This window comes from Micromys minutus (genome assembly GCF_963924665.1).
Source record: "Micromys minutus genome assembly, chromosome: 13".
Classification (NCBI taxonomy): Eukaryota; Metazoa; Chordata; class Mammalia; order Rodentia; family Muridae; genus Micromys; species Micromys minutus.
This window is the reverse complement of record NC_137982.1, coordinates 2586284-2597776: the sequence shown is the minus strand read 5'-3', so window position 1 is coordinate 2597776 and position 11493 is coordinate 2586284.

Here is an 11493-nt window from a genome sequence, read left to right as displayed (position 1 = left end):
TTCCTGGTTGCCCTGGAAGGACACAGCAGGCAAGAGGAGACTGCTGTGACCCCCTTGGTGTCAGACTGAGTTTAGATTCCCATCCTGGCATTAGGAGGCCCTTTAGACATACTGCAGCAATACAAGCCCCTGTGGGCCCCCAGCTTTGCCAAGGACCAAACCAGTGAACCCCATATGTGGTGTTACTGTAGTTAGGGGATGTGTGGCCCACAGCATTCTCACTGGGGATGAATTTGCTTCTTCCTTGAGTCAGGAAGAGGGGAACAGGTTTTAAGTCCAAGTTAGTAGGGATGCTCTGAAGCAAGCCGGCTGAGGATTCAGGCTCTGTGTTAGAAAGGCCTGGAGTTGAGAGCTACCTCTGACAAGCTGCGTTCTCCAACCTTCCGTTCTGCCACCTGCATGTGGCTCCTGGCACAGTGGGCACCTCTGGCATTAGAACTATTAAAGCTGTACTCAATTGACCCTGGGGACCCTCTACACTACAGTCATTCCTGGCACAGACTCCACCACCCAGGCAGGGCACCTTCTCCCATCCAGAGCCTCTTCAGATGGGATGTAGCAAGAATAGGCATGGGAAGCAGGGAAAGGGTAAGATGGGCCTAGAGGAGGAGGGACCCTTGGGATATCAACCCACATCTCTGTGAGCCTCCTGCTAGCTCTGAACATACATACATACATGCATGCATACATGCACACACATGCACGCACGCACACACAGAACGAGAGGGGGAAGAGGAGAGTGACTCTGTCCAGCCTGGGAAAGAGCTCCTTCCTCTCACCCCTCCCCTGCTGCAGTTCCCTCACTATGTACAGCAAGGAACCTGGTTATCCTCCAGGTTCAATACAACAACGGTTGTATTTTCTCCCTATGAAACATTTGAGAGAAGAAAAGCATTTTCCATGTGAGAATAACACTGGCTATGTCACTGACAAGGGTGCACGGCAGGTGGCTTCACCACCATCCCATGTCAGGTAAGTGCCAAGGGGCTCATGTCAGCTCCAGTCATCTTCCCATCACCAGGTGACTCCCCATAGTCACCTACATGTGTCTGCTATGGTCACTTGATGGTCTGTGGCATGAACAAGGTGGCAGCAGTGACTCACTCCAGGTGGGGACACAAGGCAAAACTTAGGTTTCTCAGGTCTAAAGTTCACCTTGTTCTGGATCTGTCAGCCTGGGTCAGGCGTGGATTAGGATTCCCTGTGATGGGTGTCTAGACCCTACCTTCCACCTGACGCCTCCTAGGGCCCCTCTCTGAGCAGAGCTAATTCTGCGGGGCTGAAGGGGGGGGCTGTAAACATCCTAGAGACCACTGGCTATGGTATCAAGTCCAACTGAGGACAAGGGCACGTGCTAGCCTGTACCAAGAACCCCAAACTGTTGTGAGAGACAGGAAGACAGAGGGGGATAAATAAGACATTGGGGAGGGGAGAGGATAGATACACCTGTAAGAAACTGCACTTAGTTTTACTCCGGTCTACAAATAAGCTCACTGGTCTCAGAAAAGACTTGCTTCCTAAATGTAGGTGTGAGTTCCTTTCTTCTGTCCTGATCGAACACATCCTCCTGTGACAGAGCCATCCACTGCTGTCCCCTGGGGAGCTTCAAAACATTGGTGAATATAGTAGCAAGTAGATGGATGGATCAATGTCACATCCCCATAGGAGCCAAGGCGGAAACAGTCTGTCCCACCCACGAGAGCCTCAGGAGGATGACACACAGACACACACAGGAAAATAGCTCCAAGTCCATGTGAGGCGGAATGCACTATCAGCATGAGACACCTGGCCACACAGCATTCCTGAGGCACACTCACCGGCTCTCGCAGGCTTTGTCACCCAGGTTGTCCCTGGGGCCTGCAGGAGCAGGCAGACCACGCAGGAAGTGATCACACACTTCCTCCTGGTTCGCGAGTCTTGTCTTTGTCCTGCTTCCCACCCATCTGCGCCCTAATACATGGTGTCACAGGCAAGCAAGTGACTAGAGAGCAACACTGAGGGGTGTACCCACCAAGGCTTACACACCAACGGCTCATGTGTCGCTCCAGATAAGAGTGTGTGGTGGGAAAGACTTGAAAGTGCCTGAAGCCAGCAGAGGCAGTTAGGAAGGTGCCCCACCCTCCAGGACAGTCCCTCCATGGCAGCAGAGCCCAGCAGGCTTTTCCTTCTCCAGACTCCAACCACCCCCGCCTCGGAGCGGGATGGTGGAGCGTGGCCTGGAGGGAAATTGTGTAATGAATCTTCATATTCCTGCTGCCCCTCCTATCCATGTGGTCACGAATGTACCGCCCAGCTCTCAGCCTCCCAGAATCCTGAGACGGAAGGGGTTGTAACGGAAGGTAAGTACTCATTAAATGTGACCAGGGAGAGGCATGTGCCACATATGGTTACTCCACTGCTGGTGCCATCACAAACTGGGTGGCTTAAGACAGACACATCCCCACAATGCTAGGGCTAGATACCCCAGGTCTAGATGCCAGCAGGACCCTCTCTCCACCCAGAGTGAGCGTGAGCCGGGGCAGAAGCTGACTTTATTAGAAAGAGTTTGGGGCTCTGCAGACATTCCTGGGTTTGTGACCACATCCCTCCATGTGGCCTTCTCTCCTCCCTTACAGTGATACATGCCTTTGCATTTCGGGCCAACCTAATCCAGCGTGGTCTTCTCTGGCAATCCTCTCTTGCATCTTCAAACACTTTTCTCCAAATAGATCACATCCATGGATGCAGGGGGTCCTTCCTGCCTCTGAGGCAGAACCACGCAGTCGCTGTGCCCCCTCTTCAGTCCAGTCGTGCGCACTGGCCAGTATAGAACTTAGGCCATGAACTGCCTGCTGGTAGGTATCACCCTTCCTCTTTTACCCACATCAGATACCACCTGATTTGATAGTATTAAGGGGTGGGACCTGGAACTGGAGAGATGGATCAGCAGTTAAGAGAACTAACTAGCTGCTCTTTCAGAGAACCTGGGCTCGTTTCTTAGCACCCACATGGCTGCTCACAACTTCAGTCCCAGGGTATCCGATACCTCCTTTTGGCCTGCGTGATCAGTGCACATACATGATACAAATACATACATGCAGGCAAAACACCCAAACACATAAACATAAGGAAAGCGATGCCAGGTGCAGACCTGTGATCCCAGCACTCGGGATGCAGAAGCAAGCAGATCTAGTCTGGGGCTAGCCTGATCTACAGAGAGTTCTAGGACAGCTGGGGTTACACAGAGAAACCCTATCTCAAACAAACCAAGTAAATAAACAGATAAAGTAAAAATAAAATGAAGGAAGAAGTGGGCTTAAAGGCTACGTGTGAATCAGGAGAGATCTCTCCCCACCAATAGGATTATGACTGTGCCACCAAAGTGTTCAGAGGAGCCAGCTGTCATTTGTCCTTTGGCCTTTGGCCTCCACCACGTGAACAAAAGAAAGCATCATGTTGGAAGCTGACAGCAGCTTTTGCCAGACACTGAAGGTGCAGGCATCTGAAACTTGGACTTCCCAGCCTCTAGAACAGTGAGCAAATTCATATTGTTTGTAGATTGTACAGTCTGAAGTGCTTTGTTATAGAAGCTGAAATGGATAAAGACTCATCAATCTGAATAAATAAAATAGGGCAGTCTTCTGCACGTCCTATGGCTGCCTAGTCAGCTCTGAGGTGGATCTGAGGTTGGCTCCACTTGATTCTGTGGGGGCAGAACTGTACATTCCAGACTACAGCAGCTCCAGCCGAGGGCTGACATGCAAACACTGGCCGAGCCAGGGCCAGCCCTTTTCTGTTTGGACAGTGTCCTGTATGGAATGTAGAAACAATTGTCTCTGCTGTCCCCAGGCTGTGGGGGACCAGATTCCTGAATTTAGCATCACCACCACAAGTTGGATCACCTTTCAGCTATGGCATGAGAATGACCCAGGAATTGAAGGTTTAGCCAGAATTGGAAAACCTGGGTTGTGTCACTGTGAAAACAGGCCGGAGGATCTTCAGGATGGGCCGTACATGAGAGAAAGTAGGCCACACCAAGGTCCTCTGTCTGCCAGAGAAAGGGACAAACCCACCCCAGCTATTTACATCCTGAAGCCCCACCCATAGACCCCATCTGTGGGCTCAGGGGCTACTCCCCCTTGTGGGACAGCTGCTCTGTTTGATGGGAAAACCACAGGGAACCTGGCCACCTCTGGAGCTACCAGACTAGAGTCTTTTGGCCAGGATCCTGGAAAAATTCTGGCTACACAAAGAAGCCATCTGGCCCTTGGTCCTCCCACGAAGGCCCATCTAATCTCTTTCAGGTTCTAGCCCCAGCTGTTTGAGAACAAGGGCCACTTTGCCACAGTATGGGTTCTAGGGTGATTGTAAAACAGGATTACATGCTAGGTTGGTGGAGACCTGTGGGGACATTTGAAGGACTCTGAGCAGGACAGATAGGCTACAGAGAGGTAGTGATCCAGGATGCAGGAGCTGAGGAGACAAGGTTCTGAGGATGTAGCTGGGATGCCCTTTTTGGAACATCCCCTAGAAGCTCCAAAACTCAAGCCTCAATGTGATACTAGCTGTGGACATACCCCTAGTCATATGAGACAGGACATTTCTCAGTGGTTTCACATACTTTGTGGAATCCTTGTGCAATGTCTGTTTGTCTGTTTGACCAGCTGAACTCAGGAAAAAAAATTTGAACTTTATCTCACCTCCAGAGGGTATCTTTCCTCCTCAGTCTCTTCTCCCTGACCCCCAGGCCTGGTGACCAGCTTCTGACTGACCTTTTACACAGCAGCCCCTTGTCTGCTCTTTCAGCTCTCGAATAACAAGTCAAAGCTGGCCAACTGGCTTGATCTTCAGTTTTTCCTCACTGTGTTGGCCTAGCCCCACAGCTCATATGTTTGAGTGGCTGATACCTAGTTGGTGAAACTGTTTGGGAAGGGTTAAGAGGTGTGGCCTGGTTGGAGGACGTATGTCAATGGGAGAGGAGTGGGGATTTCAAAAGACCTGTGCTATTTCCTGTGCCCTCTCTGCACCCTGGCTGCAGATAAAGATGTGAACTCTCAGCTGTACCTGCTGCCCTGCCTTTGCTCTAACCCTCTGCCATCATGGATTCTAGCCCTCTGAAACAAACAAACAAATTTAGTTAAGCACTTCCTTTTATAGGTCACCTTGGTCATAATGTTTTACCACAGTGTTGCAGTGAGTTTTGCTAATCCACCCTGTGCTCCCTCCTGACGGGTTGCGTACATGCACCTGCCCAGGAGCTATCTGGATTTTCAAATGAAAGATACACGTGCGTACACACACACACACACACACACACACACACACACACACACACACACACACCCCAGTTAATTTTAAATGCCTTGACTAGATCAAAGGCTGGGCAGTTCTAATCTTTCCCGCTGCTAGCAAACATTTCCCTCCAGTACTTCTGAGTTAACATCTTTTAAAATCTATATTTCATTTCTGCTACCCCAAACACAACTGAGGAAGTGGCCTTTGTGGCCACTTTCCCAGATTCTCACATAATGGCAGGTGTTTAGGTCTGGTCTTTCTTCTTCCATGGCGGTTTCTCCTTCCACTCCTCCATTTCCTAGCCTGTGCTAATCTAAAGGTTCTGCCTCAACTACCTGTCCAGCCATTGGCCATTGGCTCTTAATTAATCTAAAAACTAGTTGGGGACAAGGACCTTCAGCATATACACACGCAGATTCCAATTTTGGGAGATGGATTAATTCAAAGCCTTAGAACCAATCCCCAACAGGACCATGGTAGCAAAGCTTATGAGTGGGATTCTGTAACTGGGGAGAATCCTGTTTTTATTACAGGTGAAGACACCCCAGGGCCTATAGCCAATTAGGAGGTGGATCCAAGTGGAGACACATGAGGCTGAGGGCCCTTTGCCTGCCTATAATGAGATCCCGCTACAGATGGCTGTGAGCCGCCATGTGGTTGCTGGGAACTGAACTCAGGACCTCTGGGAGAACAACGGTGTTCTTAACCGCTGAGCCATCTCTCCAGTCCCCCTACTTATCAACCTTTACTTCCTTTCTGGGAAGCCAGATTGGATCTTGGAAGCTTCTTTACAAGCAAATTGTTGGTTTTTTAAAAAATTAAACTCATTCTTTTATTCATGTACACATTCATTTATTCGTTACATGTGCATGCATATTGCATGTAAGCCTGAGAGCGGGTGCCTGTGTGTGTGTGCACACGTGTGCATGTTTACACGTGTTCCATATCATGCTTGTGTAACTCAGAAGACAACTCTGGGAATAGCTTCTCCTCTTCTGCCATGGATTCTGAGTACTGAACTCAGGACCTCAAGCTTGGTAGCAAACAGCTCCTCCCACTGCACTGCCTGCTAGCACCATTTTTGATTCTGAGACAGGGTCTCTGTAGCACAAGGTAGTCTTGAGCTTATGTCCCATAAGGTGTCTGCTTGCCTTTAAAATTATATACTTACAAAGACCAAAGAGAGTGGGAGAGGGGACAAAATGACTACCTCCTGTAAGTAGAAAAGCTGAAACAGCTCGCAGGCTGAACAACTTTCTAGCCCCTTGGTATCTATCTGTTCTTATGAGGGCCCTGGCCCTGACAGACTGGGATCATTTTTTTAAACTTTTTTTCAAATTGTATTTATTTTATGTATATGAGTACACTGTTGCTGTCTTCAGACACACCAGAAGAGGGCATCAGATCTCATTACAGATGGTTGTGAACCACCATGTGGTTGCTGGGAATTGAACTCAGGACCTCTGGAAGAGCAGTCAGTGCTCTAACCACTGAGCAATCTCTTCCATTCCATCCTTATCTAATTTTTAAACAGCTTTCTTGCAACATCGGTTTGGGGGATACATTCAGACCATCGCGTTCATTGCTTATGTGGGCCCTGAGTCTGAATTATGAGTCTCTGTCTGGGGCTAGAAATGAACCCATCCCTGCTACATGCCACTTCATATAAAAGTCTGGCCTGCCATCAGTCTTCTCTTGTGCCAGGTCATGCTCAAAGCTTTAAGCCTCTGTCACCCTGCAGATCATCAGAACATGTCACTGGTGTGGACTGTGCTGTCTCGATAGCCTGATTCCAATCTCCTCTGTCACCATGGCAGGTGGCTTCTGCTGGAAAGGGTACACCCAACAAGACTTCTGATCATTGGCTCTGGAGTTGTTAAGGACAGGACCTCAGGATCATACCTGGGCAAGTGTCAGACGTGGATCTGTCACCTAATGCCACCACCCACTTGGTGTGTGCATTTCATTGAGGTCTCTTTGCTCAACTGGTCCAGCAGCATTGCTCACTGAGGAAGCCAGTGGATGTAACTTAGAAGAATGCCTCTCTGGGAAGGGCAGGAGAACAAAGCTTAGTTCTGGGCAGGGCTACATGCACCATAGCTGCATGCAGTGGCGTGTTCTGAATGCCGTGTGCTAGATGGACCAGGCACATAGCATAGCTTAGAGGATGCCTTGGAGCCATGTCCGCCTCTGCAGTGAAGCAGCATCAGCCTGGAGGATCTGATCTGACCGCTGGGCAGCATCTCTGTCCCTCTCCAGCCTGCCCTGCTCCAGAGATGACAGTGATTAGAGGTGAAGGAAGATAATGTCCTGTATCCTCATCCCAGCCCTACAGCACGGGTTGGCTGGGTTCATGCCTTAGTTAAGGTCTCTAGCGCTGTGAAGAGACACCATGACCACAGCAACTCTTATAAAGGGAAACATTTAATGCGAGCTGGTTTACGGTTTCTTATCATCATGGCGGGAAGCACGGCAGCACACAGACATACATAATGCTGGAGGATTTGAGAGCCCTCCACCCAGATCAACAGTGGGTGTGGCTTGAATGTCTGAAACCTCAAAGCCAGCACCTGGTGACAAACTTTCTCCAACAAGGCCACCCTTCCTAATAACACCACTCCCTCTGGGCTCATGAGGGCCATTTTTACTCAAACCACCACAGTGGGATTTGCCTCTGTAGGCTCCCTCTAAGCCCTCGCTGCAGTCATGCCGTGATTCCTACCTCAAAGAGCAACTATGACTTCTTAGACTATGAGTAAGCCAACGGCCAAGAATGCCCATGGAGGGATTAGCCATCTTCGTGACTTCATGGGTTAGACCTTTTGGTCACTGCCCTTAAGCATGACATTTGGAACATGGCCTCGGGCAGGAAAGTATCTCCTCTGTTATGTCAGGGTCCCTCACAGTATGTGCACAGCTTGTTGGAAATGCGAATGTCCTGGGCCATTGCCATCCATGTGGCCTGTATAAATTTTACACAGGCTTTCCCTAACACTTTTTTTTGAGACAGGGTCTTAACATTGTGGGCTAGAACCTGCTATGTAGATCAGATTAAGAGCACTGTTGCTCTAGCAGAGGACCTGGGTTCTATTTCCAACACTCACAAGATGGCTTACAACCTTTCTTTCATTCATAATTTCAGTTTTAAGGGATCCAACAGGTATACATATGGTTCACATACATGTATGGATGTAAAAATTTCATACACATAAACAAAAATAAATAATCTTTTAGAAAACCTCTTGTTTCTCTTTTGAACCCGAAGCCCTCTAACTTTGGCAAAGATCCTGTGACACAGAAACACCCATTGGACAACTCCAGCATTTTTCTCAAGTATCCAGTGGCCCAGCTGCAGAGCTGCCCCGTTGTGTAACAGTTTCCTCCTAGATTAAAACATTTCACCCTGTAGGGAGCACCATAAACAGGAAGGTAAACAACTCAAAGCAGCTTCAGGAAGTCCCTGAAACTGAACAGATTCACTAGGCCCTCTTCCTGCTAGAGAAAGCAACAAAAGCTAAGAATCCTTTCAGAGGACCCAAGCTGTAAAAGCCTGAGGCCTGTGCAGCTGCTCGGAAGCCATTGAAACCAGCTGATTCACTTTCTGAGCTGTTGAGCTGCCTTCAGGCTGTGTAGTTGCTCTAGGCTCTCTGAGTGGTCACCAAATGGTGAGGTGGGCCTTGGTGATCTGAGTCATCTTTTATTTTATTTTTTTAAAGATTTATTTATTTATTTATTTATTTATTTATTTATTTATTTATTTAATGAATGAATGTGAGTAACTGTCTTCAGACACACCACAAGAGGGTATCGGATCCCATTACAGATGGTTGTGAGGCACCATGTGGTTGCTGGCATTTTGAACTCAGGACCTCTGGAAGATCAGTGAGTGCTCTTAACCGCTAAGCCATCTCTCTAGTCCAATCTGAGTTATTTCTTCTCCTAAAAATAACACCTTATGTAAGTAAATAGTAAAACTCATTGGTTCACTAAGCTGGAGTTTGGTGGTATCCGTACTTTGGTCTGACATGAGCTCCCTAATTTTGGTGAATAGACATGTGTGTTTCATTTTTCCACTCCAGGGAAAGTTTTGTCACTCACATGGTGTAAAGACCATCACTTTCTGGAACTGAGGTAGGGGCTAAGCCAGCACTGAAGATGAGCCTCGGTGAATTCAGACAACTTCTCGAGAGATGCCTCCTTGTTTTGCTGACTTGAGACTTCACTCAGGGTGAGGGTGCTGCTGCTGGTGGTGTATAACCCAGGGTCTCCCTCAGGAATTTTGGTTTCTTACAGATTGACCTGTCTTTGTTGGGGCTTCTATTGCTGTTATGAAACACCATGACCAAAAAGCAACCTGGGAAGAAAAAGTTTATTTGGCTCACGTATCCTGAATCACAGTCCTTTAACGGAAACCAAAGCAGGAACTCAAACTGGGAAGGAACTTGGAGGCAGGAGTTGATGCAGAGGCCACAGAGGGTCTGCTTGCTGGCCGGCTCTTCCTCATTGTTTGCTCATTTTGATTTCTTTTAGACCCAGGACTACTTTCCCAGGGGTTACAATGGACCCCCCCCCACAAGCTAGATGACTCTAGCTTGTGTAAAATTGACATTAAAACTCTGCAGCTCAGCCTCTGTGCTTAACCTTTGAGTCAGAAGGCCTTCTTGTTTTTCTGATGCAGGAATGAACCTCAGGTGATAGATGCTGGGTTCACATCTTGGCCCTCATTGAGTATATAGATGATGTCTGGGGTGACCTTCTGCAGGTCCCCAGAACTCTAGACCACAGAAGCTACCCCTCCAGGATTGCCTGCCTAGCACAGGAGCCACCTTGAGTGTGGTCTTGCTGCAGATGGAGGGGCTATGCCTAGATCAACATGGAGTTCCCTAACCAACGGACCAGGGAGGAGTCCCTCCCTGCCTCCCTGCCATGGTCTTTCTAGGGGACAAGGAATACCTGTGTATCCCAGGAGCAAGGCCATCTTCTAATCTTTGCCCCAAACCATATTTTCTTGGACCTAAAGGAACTTTTCTTCCTTCCTTCCTTCCTTCCTTTCTCTCTCTCTCTCTCTCTCTCTCTGTCTCTCTCTCTCTCTCTCTCTCTCTCTCTCTTTCTCTCTTTCTCTCTTTCTTTTTCTTAGTTTCTTTCTTCCTTTTCTTTGTTTTGTTTTTTGAGACAGGGTTTCTCCCTGTAGCCCTGGCTGTCCTAGAACTTGGTCTGTAGACCAGGCTGGCCTTGAACTCAGAGATCCACCTGCCTCTCCTTCTCAAGTGCTAGAATTAAAAGTATATGCTGCCACCGCCCTACCCCTGGCCGAGAAATTTCTTAATAATTTTTTTTTCTGGAGTGCTTTTGGGGTGGGAGGGGTGCTCTGTGTTGCTCTGTGTCCTTCGGGGACATCTCCACAAACAGCTTGGGGAGAGCGCCACCTGCTGGCATCACTGGTGGATGCAGTTGGAGAGTCAGTTGTCTCCTTCCTACCCAAGGAACAGGGAAAGGAATCAGGCCAACAGTTTTGTCTTACACATTAGCACCCCAGAAGAAAGTTCAAACGTCACAGTCCCGAAAAAAAAGTAGGTTCTTTACTTCAAAAACTCAGCATACGCAGTTTAAAGTGGCAAGGCTTAGCAGGGCCTGAGCCCAGCATCCTGCTATCCCAACAGATTTCCTGTCACTGTCCCAAGGAAAAGTGGCCCTGCAGGCTTTGAGTTTGATGTTACTGAGGGACCTTGGGCCATGCCTGTCTACCCACATGAAAAATTCCCTGGCTTCTCTTCAGGGCTTGGTTCTTCTGCCCAGTCTACCTGAATCCGTCTTTCCGACGCGGCTTGTTGACATTCTGGGGTTCTGCAGGCTTTCAAGTGTCCAGGCTGCTGCTAGAGGTAGGAGCTAGGGGTAAGCCAGCAGCAGGCATTTTGGAGCAGCCACGACCTGAGTCAGCATCAGGGGAGCGCTCTGGACCAGGCTGAAGACAAATCACCAGAGCCTTGGGGTGAGGAGCAGAGATACCTCAGGTGTGTGCACAACCCCTTTCTCTCTCGGTTCAATCTCTGTCTTTCCTGACCTCCAGGGGCCAGGCATATACCCTGCTGTACTCTGCCTACATGCCCACATGGGGCAGCTGCACAGATAAGGCCCCAGGCCCTCAGCCTCTCAGGTGCTAAGCAGGGATTGGGGGAGGAGTCAGGGTTTCTCTGGCAACCCTTGTACAAGTCCGCCTCC